This window comes from Tamandua tetradactyla, chromosome 18 (assembly GCF_023851605.1).
Source record: "Tamandua tetradactyla isolate mTamTet1 chromosome 18, mTamTet1.pri, whole genome shotgun sequence".
Lineage (NCBI taxonomy): Eukaryota > Metazoa > Chordata > Mammalia > Pilosa > Myrmecophagidae > Tamandua > Tamandua tetradactyla.
Genome location: NC_135344.1, coordinates 55,581,018 through 55,600,556, shown reverse-complemented (window position 1 = coordinate 55,600,556; position 19,539 = coordinate 55,581,018). Strand labels below are relative to the sequence as shown.

The following is a 19,539-nucleotide window of genomic DNA, read 5'->3' as shown; positions in this document are numbered from 1 at the left end:
ATATGCCAACAGACTGGTAGCTTTGGTAATGAGAAGATAAAAATCTTTTTTTCTGTTTACTTTTGTTTAACTTTGAGGTGAAGCCATCAACTGAGAATGAGTTGGGAGTTTGAGAGAAAAAAGAAGGTAATTTTGTTGAGTAGGGATAGCAACAAGCCCAGGAAATGATATAGATAAACAACTTAAATATTAGGATTAGGCCATGAAATTACTTTGACATTGGTCTGCATGGTTGTGTGTTTTGATTAAGCAGCAGTGTTCATTTAGCTGCTTTTTTGCAAGCACAAAGGAGGCTAATGGTTGCATTTAAACAATATCCAGGCTTAATAAGGTACTACTATGGAAAGAGAAAATTTGGGGGTATTTGTAAAGGACTGATTGCAATCATGGCACTTGGAATCCAAGTTAGATAAAGCGTGATATGAGAACATGAAAGGAGTGATTGATGGTGAGAAAGCTAAGATTCAGTGAGGTATTGGTGAAGTTGAAGACTGGTTATATTGGCAATGTTAGAGCAGGTGAACTGGTTAATGGATGTGGTGGTTGAAGCTGAGGTTTCAGAATTAGAGAAGTTACTTATAATAGTTCTGAGTTTTGACCATGAAAGTGGGTGACTGGGGTGGGGACAAAAAAAGTCCATTGGAGTAAGGAAATTGAGCTAAGAGGCAATGGTGATGAGTAGATGGACCATTTGGTTGTTGACATCACCAGGAATGGAAAGAATATAGTGATCTAGGTGTGAAAGTTATCAGTGCAGAAGTGGGGGTAACCAGGGTCAGCAGATGATTGCAACTGGGCAGGGCGTTGGGTGGTGTCCCTCTCTATCTCACCAATCCTCCATTCCACCTTGAAAAGAAGAGGAATATCAACAGCTACCTAGTAGAATAGCTACTAGGATCAAATGAGATGATGTATATAAAGTGTCTAAAAATATCCAGCACATCTAATACATAATACTGCTGTTATAGTCATTATGAGTGAATCAACCTACACTCATAAAATGTACACCGTATGCCAATTATGGGACCAGATGTTATTCATGTTTATTTTTCCTTTAACTATATCTTTGACCTAGAATCTTAATTCTGGACAGGACCTTAGAAGTCACCTCACCCAAAGGCTCTCAAACACTAACTAGCTTTATGTATCTAACCAGTTTAGAAATGTATCTTATGTATCTGATCATTTAGTCATATACATAAATTCCGGGGAAACTTATTAAATATATAAATTCTAGGCCCCCACAGCTGACAATTTGGGTTTTTAAATGTCTTCAGGGGGACCTGGGAATCTATATTTTTAATTAAGCTCCCTCACAGATTCTGATACACAGCCATATTTGAGAACCACTGCCCAGCATTGTTATTTTATAGATGAGGAAACTAAAGTCAAGATCACACAGTTGTTAAGTAACCAAACCAAGGATTTTATGCTTATTTCTGATATCAAGCCTGAGATTCCTTCAACGAGGTCCTGGCTGATATCACAATGCCGATGCACTGGCATGGGGAGCAGAATGCATGCTTGTGTTTTTCATCTTCATTTGTGTTCTCCCTTCATAGGCATACAGAGAAATCCATGGCAGAGAGAAGTGGATCTTAGGCAACAAACTGAATTTGGCAGCAGAGTGAACAGTATAGTCCTATGCGATCAATCAAATGAGCTCTACAGTAATTGTGTGAGAAAGATGGTATGCAAAGCAGAGGGTGCAAAATATGATGAGATCGGCTGGTAACTGTGTTAATAAGCTTAAAAGTATGGTGGCATAAGTAGCATGGAGTGGAGGCAGAAGCTACCAAAAAAAGTTTTGAAGGGAAATTTGGCAGGATATTTCAACTCAGTAGGTAGTGTGAGTATCAAACTGACAAGGTCAGTATGTGAAAATTGGGTCCAAGCAATAGCATCCATGCTAACTTTTCTTGCAATGTGATTCCGAAACCTTTCTATGCATCAGAATCATGCCCAGGAGATTTTTACTTAATTAATAGGATTCTCTGTGAATTTGATATATATCAATTTCATGAAGAGGAATCTCAGGGAATCTCTGCCTTGTAAAAACTCTTGACTACCAGGTTTGGGCATCCTAACGCTTGCTCAAGATTCTGTTACCACCACTAGATGTGCTTCACCACTGACTCCCTTGGACTGAGTGATTAGGAATTAAAAGACTAACTTCAGTCCTGGTTGCCATTGAAGGTAGTAGTAGCTTCTTCACCAGCTTCAGTCAGCCTGGCAAGTGGCTTCATCTGCAATACCAGGGAAATAGTCACAGTAGTCTCCAGACTTTGAACTCAGGAGCTGGGCCACTTAGAATGTTGCCCCACACTCTGAAAGGTGGGGCTGGAGGTGTTATTGCACATAAAAGCAAGTCCTCTTCTCTTCCTCTCTTGCTGAATCTGTGACAGCAGTAAGGTGCTGTGGTCTAGCAAATGCACCTAATGCTGACAGCTCAGTATGTTATCCAGACTCATAAATTATTTTCCAGTGCTGCAAGACAAAGAAAATTGTAACTGGAAGAAACAGGTACAGACAAGAATTATGATCCTCTACACACTCTTATTTTTTAATTCACAAGTAGAGAAACTATAGGCAGAAACAATGTTGTCTAAGGTACCTCCAGGACATTATACAATTGAGATGAAGTGCTTTGGCTTTCTCCTGAGACAAAAGATGGGCTCCTCTAAATGTTGTTCACGATCCCAGTGGCTTTATTTCAGTATAAATAAGGAAGATGCCTCTAAAAATAATGTGTGATGTGAATCTTTCCTAAGAACATGAGATGCTAAAACTGGGAAATGGAAAGGCTTAAATGGCTACAACTTGTACATGTAACTGATTATCCCCAATAATTACCATGTCCAAAGGCTGAATACTGAGATGCTGTTGTCTTAATCAGAGTTCAGCCCCCAGCCCCCTCCCGCACATTTCAGCTCCAAGAACCCCCTCTATGGCACTGCAGTTGGCTGGGTCCTTGCAGATCATGAAAGAAACCTTCTTGGAAGGTTGAGTGAGGTGGTACAAAGGTTTTTTCTCTCTTGTTTTCCCTCATTCAGAGTTTTTGTCTTGCAAGAATCAGCATCTTAAGGCAATGATAAACTCACAAACTGCTACAGAATCAGAGTAGAAAAGTTTCTGGAATTTCTGATAGGTTGAATAAACATTAGTAATCACACCAAATAAAGAAAGAGGAAGTCTTTTTTTTTGCACTATTTGTCACAGATAGATATGGAAGTGTCTCTTACATTAAGAAAAGGATCAATATTCTGTGTTTCCATTGGATTTTACAAATATAACTATGTATGAAAATTTTCAATACAGAATTCCAGAAAGTGAGTTTAGAGTGCCATTTCAGGACTAATTCCCCACCTGGTTCCTAATGATCACTTACATTTGCAATAAAAGTAAGTTCAAAATTAAAAATGACTGTTAGTTTTATTGATTTTCACATCTTTAGAAGAATTCTTTGATTATGCATATAACTTAATCTTGCTGCTACTAAAGAATGTACCTGAACTAAAATGAAAAACAAAATAAAATAAAGATCGGTACTTAGAAAATATCAGGATTTTTAAAATAGACTTTTTTAAAGCTTCTGGCATGTGTCATCTTTTAATCAAAAAGGATCAAATACACCATCATCATCATCAAAATCATCTCACTAGAACTCTTTTTCCTCTGGAAACTACCTTACAATATATTTTAGGTAAAGTTTAGAACATTTTTCCATGTTCAGGACTTTGTCTTTGTTCCCGGTATTTAGTACATATCACTTATTCCCAAATGACACCTATTATAACAAATAGGAACTTGTAAGGGGCCATTGCATATCTTTTGGGAAAGATAGAGAGCAGTGTCCCCAGTGAGCTACATGGCAATAATTTAAAACTAGAACATTAAAAATAGAAAATCACTCAAAAATCGCTCCTAATCCAACCAATCCCAAAGTCAACCACTGTTTACAATTTCATGAATTTTCTTCAGTCTTTAATCTACGAATGTAACTTGTTTATTACAATCAAAAGTAGTATTTATATAACTTTGTATGTTTCTTAATATTTTGCTAAGAGCTATTTCAGGTCATTGATCTTTATTAAAAACACAATTTTGGGGGCTGAAGTAAAGGTCATCCTGTGTATATAAGAATCATAATCATAAAATAATAATGATAATGATAATTATTGTGAACAATATTACTTTCTTTGCATCAAATACTTTTCTATATACTGATATGAATATTAATATTTTATCCTCAGAAAAACTCCTCGAGACTGGCCTTATTATTATTGTCATTATTATTAGAACGTCCTTTTTTCCAGATAAGTAAAACAGAGACACAGAGAGATTAAGCAATTTTCTCAAGGTCACACAGCTAATAAATTGTGAAACCCAATTTCAGGCTCTATAGATCATTATCTTACCCACAACATTATACTGTTTTTGTCACTATATAATATGCACATTCTTATTACGTCAATATTATGATAAATAGAGTTGAATATAGTCTTTAACAATGTCTCTTCCTGTTCTTTAGAATAGATTCGTACAGGCTCAAGACATGGACTGCAGAAAAACTATGAATTATTCAAAAAATGTGGTGGTATTTTGTTCATCTGCCTTCTGTAATAGTACTATTATTCCTACCTTGTGCAATGTCCCTCTAAGGAAAGCATTTTTGGGCTTGGGGAGCACTGCCCTCTAATACTTTTACTATCCTGTGTCAAATAAAATTTCCATCATTTATAACTTACTCCTGGTCCCAGAAAACATACCCCCCAAGATAACAATGGATGAAGTGAGTGCATTTAATTTCAGATGGTAAATTATCTGGCTTTAGCAGGCCCTACCAAGTAAGTCCTCTCTTTAATCATGTACATGAAGTTCATTCAGTGACAAAAAAATTTTTGTGGCTATTTTCCATCAGAAATATCTGAATCGCATATCAGACATGAAAAAAATCTACATTTATCTCTTCATAAACATACAAACTAGATATATCACAGCAGCATTTAGGGGTACTAAAATTTGAGATTCTAATCTTTATTATTCAGTTGATGTCAAAATTATTCTGAAAATCTCTGAGCAAATACTGTTGCCTTAGGAATTTATTCATTCTCTTATTGAGCACTTATTATGTAAAGATAAAGCAAACATTCTTCATCCTGTCCTCAAACAGTCTCATCTGGTGGGAGAGATTGGCATGATAAGATTGGCCATCTGGGAGGGAAAAGGAAAGAAATGCATGCTTATTTTGTAAGATAAGAGTTATTTGCTATGAGTTTTATATGCATTCCTATATGTAATCTTGGTAATAAACATGTAAGACATGTATTAGCCTTTTTTGCTAATAAACTGAGAGCTAGAGAAGTTCAGTATAACTGAATTAATAATTGACAGAGCCAGAATTTTGCCCAGCTTTCAGAAGACTTTCCAAAAGACTGAAGTCCTTCCTGTAACGATAAAATAAATTTAGGTTTCTCATCATCTGTGCTGAAAGAACAAAGAGAGAGAGGGACTGAAATTCCGGCAGGGGCAGTATAGCTTAGAGGTTTAAATTAGAGCTTTTAAAGTCAGGCAGTTCTGGGTTTAAGAGCATGCCTCTGCTACTTCAAGTTTGAACAAGTCACTTTGTTTTGTTAAACTTCAGTGTCTTCTGCAAAATTTGGATAATTAAAGTATTGACTTCAAGACAATTGCATGATTATTACATTAGAAAATGTACAAAGCGTACAAAACACTTGGCGCTGCACCCAGCACATATATCTATTTAATAAATGTAAAGCTGAAACTCTTCTTAAGAAATCAAATTACCCAAAACTATAGAAACCTGTATGGTCAGTGAACACAAGGATTCAAACACCCGAGCACTATTCCAAATCCCCATGGAAGAGTTTGCCTTCTCATGAAGATTCATTAGAATTCTAGGCTTAGGTCAAATCTAGAATTTTAGCTATAGTCAGACTAGATCTGTTATACAACTTCATGGACCAGTCAAGCATTCCTAAAGACCAAAGTTGGTAAAGGATGGTCCGGCAATAATTTCTGATGGTACATCTAAGCCATACCTTCATGGTATCCAGCTGCTGGAGAAAACCAATTGAATAAACATGATGAGAGCACCATACCTGCACATGAAGTGCCTTACATAGAGTACTTATCCATCCTGGGACTAGAATTGCTCCCCAAGTGTATCACTAGAATTGAAGAGCTGCCTCCCAAAACCCCTAAATGGCCCTCCATTCCATCCAAGACCCAGGGAAGAAAGTCAAGGATTCTGATCAAACAACATCTGCTGTGTGGTTGATAGAAATATCTGATCATGCAACAGGTGGACAATATATCCTGGAGCATGACAATGTGTGCAGCTGACCATACACATATTAAAAAGTGTTAACCAATTATTTTTCTGAGAACAATGTGACCTGACATTCTTAGTGAAAAACAAATTTATTTGCTTTGACCTGTAACAGGAATTCTCAAAACTCCTGTTATAGGAGAAAAATGTAAGGTATTCAAAAATACTCGTTTTGTGTGCAGAAAAATGAATATAAACACAGCAAATAATGCCCTTATATTTTGCATGTCAGTAAAACCATATGTAATATTTATTCTTTGGCTATTTCTCTCTAAATAAACCTTACCTCTAAATGTTGGTGTAATTAAGCTAATGGTTTGCTTTATATAGGTGCCTAATTGCTGTAATGATATCAAGTGAATTATAGTGAGATTAAAAACAGAGGAAAATAGCATTAAATGGCACAGGTGTCTGGTTTGCTTAAGGATGGAGTCATAACAGGTCTCTCTGTGTTATAATATGTACTGCCTTTCAATCTGCTTCAATCGTTGGAAGCATTTAGCAAGCATACCTAGAAGGCAGCATAGATCATCCAATCCAATTCCTCATTTAGAGATGAGAAAACTGACACTGAGAGATGTTATTTGCTTAAGGTAACTGAGCTTATTAACAACTCCCCTAGAAATAGAAATGTCTTCTATAACACCCAGCTCATCAGGAAACATTTTTATCTTTTTAATACTTTGAATCATTTGAATAAAAGGCTTAGGGAAGAAGCAAACTCATAAAAATCTCCAGATCTGTAACTCCTATGTCTCAGTCATCAGGAAGCCCTCTTATTTTCTGCTTTAAATGCTGCATTAACGTTGGCATTTGCTCTGGGTACTGGCTGAGCACTCGCCCTTTGTGTAACACACCATTAAAAGTGCCTGTGATGTGCCCCACATTATGTCTGTTTGTGTAAGTTCATAACTGTCTCTAAATTACATATATCATGGAGTGTTCAGAGCATATTTTCAATCCTATTTACCTTTCTCACTTTTCTTTGTAAGACTGTGGTTAGCGGTCACCACAACTAACCTGTGCACCATCACATTTCCCTTTTATACTCTCTACCAGTGGCCTTCTGGTAGTTTCACCATCATGAATGTAGCTCACTCTTTGTCAAATTAACTGTTTAATATTAATCTCTCCACTAGACTGGAAGCTTATTCAAGAAAACCAAGGATTCCTTTAAATACCTTACACAAAGTTCTGGCAAATAATTGAGTATTATCTTGGTTTCTTAAGTTTGCTGTTACAAACTACCACAAACCAGATGGGTTAAGACAACGGAAATGTATTCTCATGCCATTCTAGAGGCTAGAAATCTGAAACCAAGGGGTCAGCAAGGCCATGCTTCCTGTCAAGTCTGTAGGGAAGAATCTGCGCCATGATTCTCTCCTGGACATTTGTGTCTGCTGCCAGTCCTCAGAACCCAATCTCTGCCTCTGTCTTCACGTGGCTCTCTTCCTCTCTCTGTCTGTCTGGAACCAAATTTCCCTTTCTTATGAACACACAGGTCATACTGGATTAAAGGCCCTCGGTACTCCAGGATGATCTCATGTTATCTAAAGAGTTCCGATGACCCTACTTCCAAATAAGGATACATTCACAAGTACTTCAGCATACTTTTTGGTGGACATAATTCAATCCATGCCAGCAGGTTTTGAAAATATTTTGAATGGATAAAAGGAATGCAGAATAATTTCAATTTTAGTATCCAGGAACAAATATAGAACTAGGAAAGTTATTTATGCTACCAATCCAATGTCTATTCTGTTCTCCAATGACAAATGTAACATATTTTGAAATACAGTATTTCTATTGTTTTATCAAAACAATCTTGAAGACATAGGAATAATTAAGGCTCAGTTAAATACAATTCTTTAGTAGTATTTCTCTGACTGTAAGTCCACCTTGCTTAAGGTGATGCTCTTCTTTCAGTTTTACTAGATCAGCTTTAAGAATAAAATTCAAGAATAATTGAAAGTATACTTGCAGCTAAATATGCACAGAACTAAGAGTATATCCCTTTACTGCTCTAATCTTTGTTTTCCAGGAGACTGTCATGTAAATAAATGCAGAGACACTAGTGGAAGAAAACTGAGCCAAAGCCCAGCAAAGGTTAGGAATATCGGCATTAAAAGTAGCTGGTCTTCCTCCCCCAGGCTGAAGAAGCATGAATGAAGGGTATAGTCATACCATGTGTTTGAAACCTTGTCACAGAAATACCATCTGTACTGGTTTGAAATTATTATGTACCCCAGAAAATCCATGCTTTCTTTCCTTATCCAATCTTGTGGGGACAGACCTATTGTTTGGTGGAAACTTTAATTGGATTGCTGCCACGGAGATGTGACACACCCAACTGTGGGTGTTATCTTTTGATTAGATGGAGATATGACTGTGCCCATTCAAGGTGGGTCTCAATTAGTTTTCTGGAATCCTTTAAAAGAGGAGAGATTTTAGAGAAAACAGTTACTTCAGAACTGACAGAGATGCAGACATCTGGAGGTGCTTGGAGTGCTGACAAAGAGAGCAAGCATCACCATGTGCCTTCCCATGAGATCCATGAGATGCTAAGCAAGCCAGATCCCAGGGTTGTGTCCTAGAGGAACAAAGTGAAGGCCCACAGATGTTTAGAAAGGAAACCACTGGCATCAGAAGCTGTAAGCAATGAACCACGAACAAGGACCGGCAGACGCCAGCTGTGTGCCTTCCCATGTAACAAGTCAAGGTATCTTTCTCTGGATGCCTTAGTTTGGACATATTTTTTCCTTTGCCTAGTACTTAATGATTATTTATTTATTTATTTATTTATTTATTTATTTATTTATTAAGTGAATGAATGACATTGTCAGGAATATCCTAGGATCAAATTCAAGCACAAACATCAAATGTCATGAACAATCCAATGTATCAGACTAGAAGCTCTGTCTAGTGCGCATCCATACCAGGCACATTTTCAGTAAGCCCATTCCAGCCAATTTGCAATTTATTGTGAGTGCTTCAGCATCTCCTGAAAAGTTGGTTATTTTTTTTTAAATAACATATTTACAAAAAAAGCAATAAATTTCAAAGATTACTCAAAAATCACTTGTAGAATAGATTTCAGTGTTTGCTAAGGGGGTAAAATTCCACAATTTTAGGTTTTTACTACTAGCTGCTCCAAGAGACTGGAGACTAAAAAACATATCAATGTAATGATTCAGCAATCATACTCATTTGTTAAACCCTACCTTCTCTGTATAACTCCACCATCTTATTTGATTTTCCTCCCATTCTTTAGGCGTAATGGGTTATATCCATTCAAACTTTTTCACATTGGGAGGGGCTGTTGATACTATGGGATAGGGAGATGAATCTAGTTGAAGTTCTGGAGAGGCTGGTCCCTCCATATTTCAGGACTTACCTGGCCTAGGAACCCATCTGGAGTTTGTAAGCATCTGGAAAGTAGTTCTAGTGCATAGAACCTTTGTACAATCTCAGATAAAGCCCTAGGTGCTCCCTAGGGATGGTGGGAATGGTTTTGATTGGGATTTGACAAACTAGGATAGGTAACAATGTCTAACTGAAGCTGCATAAGAGGGACCTCCAGAGTATCCTCTTGACTATTTGAACTCTCTCAGCTGGTGATACCTTATTTGTTACACTTCTTTTCTCCCTTTTGGTCAGGATGGCATTGTTGATCCCATGGTGCCAGGACCAGGCTTAACCCCAGAATTCATATCCCACATTGCCAGGGAGAATTTCACCACTGGATGTCATGTCCCACATAGAGGGGAGGGTAATGATTTTAATTGCAGGGTAGGGCTTAGAGAGAGAGAGGCCACATCTGAGTCACAAAAGAGGTCCTCTTGAAGTAACCCTTAGGCATACCTAATGGTAGACTAAGCTTCTCTGCTACATAAATAAGCTTCATGAGAGCTAGCCTCAAGATCAAGGGCTTAGCTTATTCACTTGGGTGCCCCTAATATTTGACACAGTATCAGAGGTTGCCCCAGTGGTAAAGTTTAATAGTTTTTTTCTCCCTTCCCTCAAGGGACTTTGTCAGTACTTTTTTTTGTGGCATGGGCAGGCTCTGGGAATCAAACCCGGTCTCCAGAATGGCAGGCAAGAATTATGCCACTGAGCCACCATTGCACTGTCCTGCCAATACTTTTTGATTATCTGCTTACTATACTCTGGGATGTATTCAGGTACCACATTCAGCTAAACTGGATTACAAGGTTGTGTATAGAAACACTACCAATTTTTGCACATTAATTTAATATCCTGCCACCTTGCTGAATTTGTTTATTAGCTCAAATAACTTTGTTGTAGATTTTTCATGATTTTCCCAGTATAGTATCATGCCATCTGCAAATAATGAAAGTTTTACTTCTTCCTTTCCAATTTGGATGCCTTTTATTTCTTTTTTTCCTGCCTTCTTGTTCTAGCCAGAATGTTTAGTACAATGCTGAATAATGGTGCTAACAGAGGGCATCCTTGTCTCCTTGCTAATCTTAGCAGGAAGGCTTTCAGTCTCTCACCACTGAGTACGATGGTGGTTATGAGTTTTTCATATATGCCTTTTATCATATTGAGGAAGTTACCCTTAATTTCTACCTTTTGAAGTGTTTTTATCAGAAAAGGATGTTGAACTTTGTCAAATGCTTTTTCAGCATCGACTGAGATGATCATGTGATTTTTCCCTTTTACTTTGTTAATGTGCTGCATTACATTAATTTATTTTCTTATGTTGAACCACCCTTGCATTCCTGGTATTAACCCCAACTTGGTCATAGTGTCTGCTTCTTTTAATGTGTCATTGGATTCAATTTGTTAGTGTTTTGTTGAAAATTTTTGCACCTGTGTTCATTAGGGAGATTGGTTCATAGTTTTCCTTTCTTGTAGCATCCTTATCTGGTTTTGGTATTAAAGTGATGTTAGCTTCATAAAATTAATTAGATAGAGTTCCTTTTCCCTCAATTTTTTGGAAAAGTTTGAGCAGGATTGGTGTTAGTTCTTTTTGGAATGTTTGATAAAACTCCCCTATGAAGCCATTTGGCCCTGGACTTTTCTTTGTAGGAAGACTTTTGATGACTGATTGAATCTCTTCACTTGTGATTGGTTTTTTGAAATCTTCTGTTTCTTCTTGAGTCAGTGTAGCTTGTTCATGTATTTCTAGGAAATTGTCCATTTCATCTAGGTTGTCTAGTGTATTGGCATATAATTTTTATAGTATCCTCATGATTTTTTATTTTTTTCAGGGTCTATGGTAATGACCCCTTCTCATTTCTGATTTTGCTTATTTGCATCCTCAGTCTTGTTTTCTCCATCAGTCTTGCTAGTGGTCAATCGATTATATATTGATTTTCTCAAAGAACCAAATTTTGGTTTTACTGGTTCTTTCTATTATTCTTTTGTTCTCCCATTCATTTAACTCTGTTTAATCTCTGTTATTTTGCTTCTTTTATTTGCTTTGGGGTTAGGTTTCTGTTCTTTCTCTAGTTCCTCCAGCTGAACAGGTAAGTCTTTGATTTTTGTTCTTTTTCTTTTTTAATATAGGCATTTAGGGCAATAAATTTCCCTTTCAGCATTGCCTTTGCTCCACCCTGTAAGTTCTGATAGTCAGATTCTCATTTCTTTCATTTACAATAGTTACCGATTTCTCTAGCAATTTCTTCTTTGACCCACTGGTTGTTTAACAGAGCGTTATTTTATCTTCATATATTTGTAAAAGTTTTGGTTCTTTGGTGGTTATTGATTTCCAGCTTCATTCCATTGTAATCAAAGAAAGTGTTTTAAATAATTTCAATATTTTAAAATTTATAAACAGCTATTTTGTGCCCCAGCATATGATCTACCCTAGAGAATGTTCCATGAGCACTAGAGAAGAATGTGTATCCTAACAACCTATATATGTCTGTTAGGTCTAATTCAGTTATCAAATTGTTTAAGTTCTCTATGTCCTTGTTGATCTTCTGTCTGGTTGTTCCATCTATAGAGGAGAGTGGTAATTGAAATCTCCTACTATTGTTATTGAAATATCTATCACTCCGTTCAGTTTTGGCAATTTTTGGCTCATGTATTTTGGAGCTTCTTGATTGGGAGCATAAACATTTATGATTGTCATTTCTTCTTGGTGAATTATCTCTTTTCTTTTCTTTTTTTTTTTTTTTACATGGGCAGGCACCGGGAATCGAACCCGGGTCCTCTGGCATGGCAGGTGCGCATTCTTGCCTGCTGAGCCACCATGGCCCGCCCTCTTTTCTTAATATATGGTGCAAATCTTTGTCTCTTTTGATTTTTGATGTCTTTATATTTAAAGTCTATTTTAGCTGATATTAGTATAGTTACTCCTACTTTCTTATGGTTACAGCTGCTGTGTGCCTCTAACATATTTTTGATTTGGTCTGCAGCATCTTTCATCTCTGTGATATCTGTTATTTTTCTATTTATTCTTTCAAATTCTTCTTTATGCTCTTCTTGTGTCTTCTTGATCTCCTTTACATCATTAGCCAATCCATTGATTCTATTTAGTAGAGTTATATGAATGTCTTTTTAGTAGTTCCAAAGTCTGTATCTCCTCTGGTGTTTTAATTTGGTCATTAGGCTGGGATATATCTGACTGCATCCTTATATGCTTTGTGATTTTCTGTTCCCTTTGAGGCATGTAATTAACTTGATAGGGTTACCGTGGAAGTTGATTTCCTTCAGTAGTATAAGTTTATATTTGATGGATGGGTGTGGAGCAGGAAGTGGGGCTTGGGGTGGGGCACAACAGTGCAGTGACTAGTTGCAGCATGGGTCAGGGGCACTACATTAGTGCCCAGGATGGGGGTGTGGGTGTAGGATTTTGGAGGGGTGGTGCAGGGGTCATGGGTGTGGGGTGTAGCTCAGGCAGGCCTTGGAGCACAGGAGCCGGCTGTGACATGGGGGACACAGAAGTAGGACATGGTGGGAGGCAGATCAGGGGGTGGCTGTGCAGATATGCAGGGGCTGGTGCATGGGCAGGCTGCAGGTGGCTGCACGGAGTGTGGGGGTCATGGGTATCATGGGGTGAGGTTCGGGGCGCAACGATTGGGAAGCAGGGAGGATGGGGTGCAGGTGCATGCTTGTGTGGATGGAAGGGTTCCAGGATGACCAGAATTTGGATGCATGTGCAGGGGTGGGGCACAGTTTGCAGGAGTTGCAGGGCATGGCTCAGGGTGTGGGGCATATGTGGGCATGTCATGGGGTGGCTGGGGCCCTGGCGTGGGTGTGCAAGTTTGATGGGGGTGGGGCTGGGGTGCACACACATGCAGGGCAGGGACTGTGTGGCATAGATGCGCACAAGAGCACTTGCCTGGTGTAGGAACAGGGCACTTGGCCACAGGGCGGGGCAAGGCTGTGCCTGTGCACAGTGCAGGGGATGACGAAAGTGTCTTGAGTGCATGCGCAGGGCAGGGGTGGTGGGGTGCAGGGGTCAAGAGGCTAGGCTACATTTTGTGTGTCTGGGTTGGGCAAGACACAGATTTGTGTGTGTGCAAATATGGGGATATGGAGGCCCTTGTGTGTTTGTGCACAGACCTCAGGGTGGGGTTGCACGCTTGCCTGAGTTGTTGGTGGATGAGCACTTGCTCAGATTTAGGGGTGCAGGGCAGGGGTGCACGCATGTGTGGGGCCAGAAGGGTGGGTGCAGGATTCAAGGGGGCTTGGAAAGGATGCATGGGTGCCAGAATAAGTAGGATGTGGGTGTGCACTTTTGTAGGTCTGCAGTGGGGAATGATGGTGTGCGTGTGTGCAGATATCAGGTTGTGCGACTGTGTAGGCTGGGCGCAGATTTGCCATGGATGCACAGGTAAGTGCCTGCAAGGAGGCAGGGAGGAAGAAGTGGAGGATAAGGGGCTGGGTGCAGTTTAGGAGTCTGGGAGGGACAAGGAGAAAGTGTGCAATTATACAGGAGAGATCGGCTGGACCAGGGCAGGTATGTGAACATGAGCAAGGCTAGGATGTGGGGCTGGGATGCACAGGTTGGGAGATTTGGGTTGGGGGTGGTTGAAGTACTGGGGGGTTGAGCATATTGGGATATATGGAGTGCGGTGGGGGGGGGTGAGAGTATGGATTTCAGGTGCATAGGATGTGGCTGGAGGTCATAGGTTGCGGGGTGGGGGCGACACGTAGATATAGCACCTTCAAGGAATGCAGCTTGGCTTACTTCCTAGTCCCTTTCTCCTTATCCATGCACTCCTGAGGGCTGCGGGCCTCTGTTTGGAAAGGGTGTGCTAAGTTGTTTGCACTAGCTGGATGGTCTTCGGTTCTCTGTGTCTCAATTCCTTCATTTTTGCAACCAGGGCTTCCCTATGGGGTGTAGAAGACCCTCTCAGCCCACTTACACCCTGGAATCACTGTCCTGGTCGTTTTTCTGTCACTTCTCTTGCTGCTCCTTGGAACAGGGGTGAACTCAACCTATCCTATTCTGCCATCTTCTCAGAAGTCAGTTTGGACATTTTTATGGACACAGAACTGTAAACTTATAACTTAATAAATTCCCTTCTTAAAAGTCATTCCATTTCTGGTATATTGCATTTTGCAAATGGATACACCATCTTATCTAGAACTCTATTGAAGAAGGGAATTAGCCAATCTAGTAGGGCTAGAATTATAGCTAGAAAGCATCCCAGGATAAAGGCAGCAGTGGCAGAAAAACCTACAATTATAGAACAGAGCTCTTTCAGAAAGAAAGAGTACAGGCAATGGAAACAATGTCATAGATTGGATTTGACTGTCTGTCAACCCATATCTGATGCCCCCACTTCCAGCCCCACTGGATCCTCCTTGATGGATTGATAATAGTCTCATCCACAAGCCTTGCTTAACCAATGCAATGTGAGCAGAAGGCATGTGTCATTTACATGTTTCTTTTCCTTCTTTCACGAGATCAGAAATTTTCCAGGTAGAGGCTGTTCCATCTATTCTGGAGCAAAGATGACATGGCAGAAATCTCAGCCAACCCACCACAGACATGCAACTTGAGTGAGAAATATATTTGTTGACTCAAGCCACTGAGATTTCTTTATACCACAGTATATTGAACTTTAGCTGATTACTTTCTATATGTTTGAGAAAGATTCTCTCTGAAAAGAAGTGGGGGTTGGGATGGGAAGAATCAAGGTATCTGATGACCAAGGATAGAGATAAACCTGAATGAAAAAATACCAAAGAAGTTAAGAAATAGTGTGAATCCAAGATATGTAGAAAAAAGAAATTTAAAAAGAAATTTCTTTTGAATCATAAGACTGATAGAAATAACCATGTAATCTTGGTTTTGCCTTTTTCCTGAGAAAACTGAATATTTGGTACAGAATAAAACTGATATTGATACTGATCTTTTCAAAACCTTCCCCATCTGCAATATTCTCCATATCACAGAGACATGGCTTCGCCATTTTTCCAGTTAATAAGGCTAAAAGCCTACAACTCATTCTCGACTCCTTTTTTTTACCTCACACACACCACACATAAAATCTATTAAGAAATCCTACTGGCTGTACTTTGAAATATGTCCAGATGTCCTTCAGGTAGCTAAAGAAAATGAAAGTCATGTATTAATCAACGTCCCAAAATTTGCCCCAAAACATTAAAAAAATAAAATCACAAATACAAAAAGTCTACCTCAAAGTCTCGATGTGACTTGAAAATGGAGAATACTGAAATTTCAAATTAACTGTGCTAGAAAAAGAAAAATTAACAACACCCACCACCTTAATCCCTCGCACTCCAGCCCCACCTCTGCCCAGCCTTGAGTCTTCACCGTGAGCAAAGGTGAACAGAGAACACCGTCATGACAAAAAAAAAAAAAGATTGCTAGTGAAGTGAGAGTCATGCTGACCATCAAAAAAGTTACATCCATACAAAATCTGAAAATGTGAATCAAGTAACCTGCAAAACCAAGCAATCACTACAGGATAGGGATTTCAAAGAAAGTATGATTTAAAGACTAGACTATACCATTTATAAAGTGTCAATGTACATTTCAAAGAGATTTAATGGGTTAAATATAAATTAAAGACTATGGCAAAGTTTAAAAAGACACTCTTCCAAAAGGATAATTTTGAGGAGTAAAAAAAAGACTAAAAGTAAAGGAGATGTACCTGTTGGCAATCAAGTGGTGAGTGGGGAAAAGAAGGATATGGAAAATTTTAGGGTCCTGAAAGACGAGAGAGAACCACAAAGGGTGCTGCGATGGTGGGTCTGTGGCAGAATTCTCACCTGCCATGCCAGAGACCCAGGTTTGCTTCCCAGTGCTTGCCCATGCGAAAAAGAACTTCAGAACTGGAGTGTTTATAAACCTCCCCCACCAACAAAACAAACATAGAAACAAAAATCCACTAAAGTACTTCGATTTTTCTACAGTAACAGAAAATTATCATTAAACTGAAAATCATATAAAACACCCCAATATTATGAAATTAAGCAAAAGGAAAATGAAATCTTCAGAAAACTATTTTATAATATGTCTAATATATATGTAAAACAAAATTTCACACAAGGATACAAGGAAAAATAATCCCTGAGAAACAGCCATGAAGCAGGAAAAAATGGTAAATTTAGATTTCAGACAGAATTATATATACTCAGAGAGGCATTTGAGGGAATGAAAATTCACCTTAAATCATAAATTTGAAAATTAAAAGCCAGAATGGAGCAAAAACAGGAAAACGAAGAAAAGAGTTGATTGAACTCAGGATAGAATTTGGAGAAGTGACAAGATTACCTCAAAAATGAAAAATATATTACAAGCTGTTCAAGGAAGAAAAGATTCAAATAAAAATTTCAAAAGGAGCATTGAAGTCAAAAGAATTTGACTATCACCGGGATTTTCAAAACCAACATATAAAGCAAGTTAATGTGGGAGCAGAATTTTTAAACAATCAATTAAAGAAAGAACAAACCATGGATTATATACTCAGCCAATTTGTCAATCAAATATCAAGACTATACGAAAGACCATTTCAACATGGAAGATATTAGGGAATTTTGCATCTATCAGGGGTTCTCAAGGAAACTACTAAAGGGTAAGTTTCATCTAACCAACTGATGAGTGGGAAAACTTCAAGAAATTACTGATTGTGAGCATTTAAAAATCTATACACTTACATATAAGATTAAAATAACAGAAGGAAAAGATAGAAACTATCTTAAAATATATATTGAACTCTATATTGGGATAACAAAGAATACACATTCTCAAGTGCACACAGCCCACTTTAAAGTTTAGTCACATATTTGGTCAAAAAGAAAACATTAATAATATCCATAAGGTTTAGGAACATTATAAAAAACACTCTCTGATCACAATGCAATAGAACTGCAATTTACTAACAAAAACAAGAAGTAGAAAGGCCCTTCCACTGAAAAAGTTAAAAACCACCTATTAAAAACTCTTTGGGGGAATGGAAGATGCAAGTTGAAAGAACAATTTTTCTTTAGGAAATGACAAAGAAAACACTATATATCAGAATCTCTGGAATGCATTTAAATCAGTGGTAAGAGGAAAATCCATTGTATTAAACAACTGTACCAACATAAATGAAAGAATATAAATAAAGGAATTAAAATCACAACTTAAAAACTAGTAGGAAAACAAAAAAATCCAAAAAAAGCCTAAGAAAGGAAGTAATACATATAAAAGCACAAATCAGTGAAGATGAGATTAGAACAATGATATATATTATTATTAAACAAAAGTCCTGTTTTTTTCATTATCAAAATAGACAAATTTCTGACTAATTTAATCTAACAAAAAGCAGGAAAGTACAAATATTAAAAATAGGAAATGGCAAGAAGCAAATAACTATTGAAACAGAAGAAATTGTTTTAAATGAGTTTACTTTGAAGGTCTCTATGCGAATAAATATGAATGCCTACATTAAATGAATAATTTCCCATGGAAAATTAACTACCAAAATTGACCTCATTAGAATTTGAAAGATGTGAAGAGAAATAACCCAGAAGAAATAAAGAAAACCTTTAAGGAAATACCCCACAATTAACACAAAGCCCTGGTATTTTCACAGAGAATTCTGAATCTTCAAAGACTAGCAAGTCCCAAGATCTGTAAATTATTCCAGAGCAATGAAAAGAAAATAAACTTTCATACTGTAAAGCAAGTATAACTGATCCTAAACCCGACAGTAGGGAAACAAAGGAAACTAAAGACCATTCATCACTCATAAATATCAGTGCAAAAATTATAAATGAAGTACTGGCAAGCAGAATTTAACACCACATTAGAAAAATAATATAACATGACCAAGTGGTATTTAGTCAAGGACCACAATGTTGGTTCAATATTACAGAATCCATTAATATTATGCATCATATACATGTTAAAAATGATATGATAATCTCTATACATGATGAAAAGCTTTTAATAAAGTTCATAAAAGCATTCAGGAAATTAGGAATTGGAGATAACTTCTTAACATGAAAATATATATAAATTGCTGTCCTAAAACCAATATTTTATTTAGGGAAACACTAAGGACATTTCCACTAAGATCAGAAACAAGAATAAGATATATAAAGTGATCCCTTCTCTTCAGTGTATTTTCCACTTTCTCCTCTTTATTCAACAATGTATTAGAGGCACAAATAAATTAGTTAAGAGAAATTAATTCAAAGAATAAGAATGGGAAACAAAAGCAGAAATAAACTGTCTTAATTTTCAGTTGATATTATGGTAAACTGAGAAAAACCCAGAGATTCTATTTTCAAGCTAACTCAACGAAACAATTCATAAAGTTAGAAGGATGTAAAATTAACATACAAAAATCAATGGCCTTCATAAACATAAAAATCAACAATGCAACAGCATAATGGTAAACCCCATTTTCATTAGAAACAAAGATTAAATACTTAAGAATAAATTTAACAAGAAGTGTGCAAATCCTTTATAAGGAAAGTTCAAGATATTCCTGTAAGTCAAAAATAACTTGAACAAATGGAAAGCCATCCCTTGTTTTTGGATGGAACAATTAAACATTATAATAATGTCAGTTTTCCAAGAGTTAATTTGTAAATGAAATGTAAACAATAAAAACAACAATGGGGTTAGAAAAATTAAGTGTAAAGTTTATATGAAAAATCAAACATGCTAGTATAATTATGAAAACATTGAGGAAAAAATATGACAGCATCTTACTCTATCAAACATTAAACTTACTTTAATTAAAATC

The 19,539-nt window shown here is 37.4% G+C and overlaps 1 pseudogene; it reads left to right on the top strand.

Moving 5' to 3' along the window:
- The first annotated feature begins 14,086 nt into the window (after positions 1-14,086).
- LOC143662427 (sulfotransferase 1 family member D1 pseudogene) overlaps positions 14,087-19,539 on the top strand; it is a 129,326-nt pseudogene continuing 123,873 nt past the window's right edge.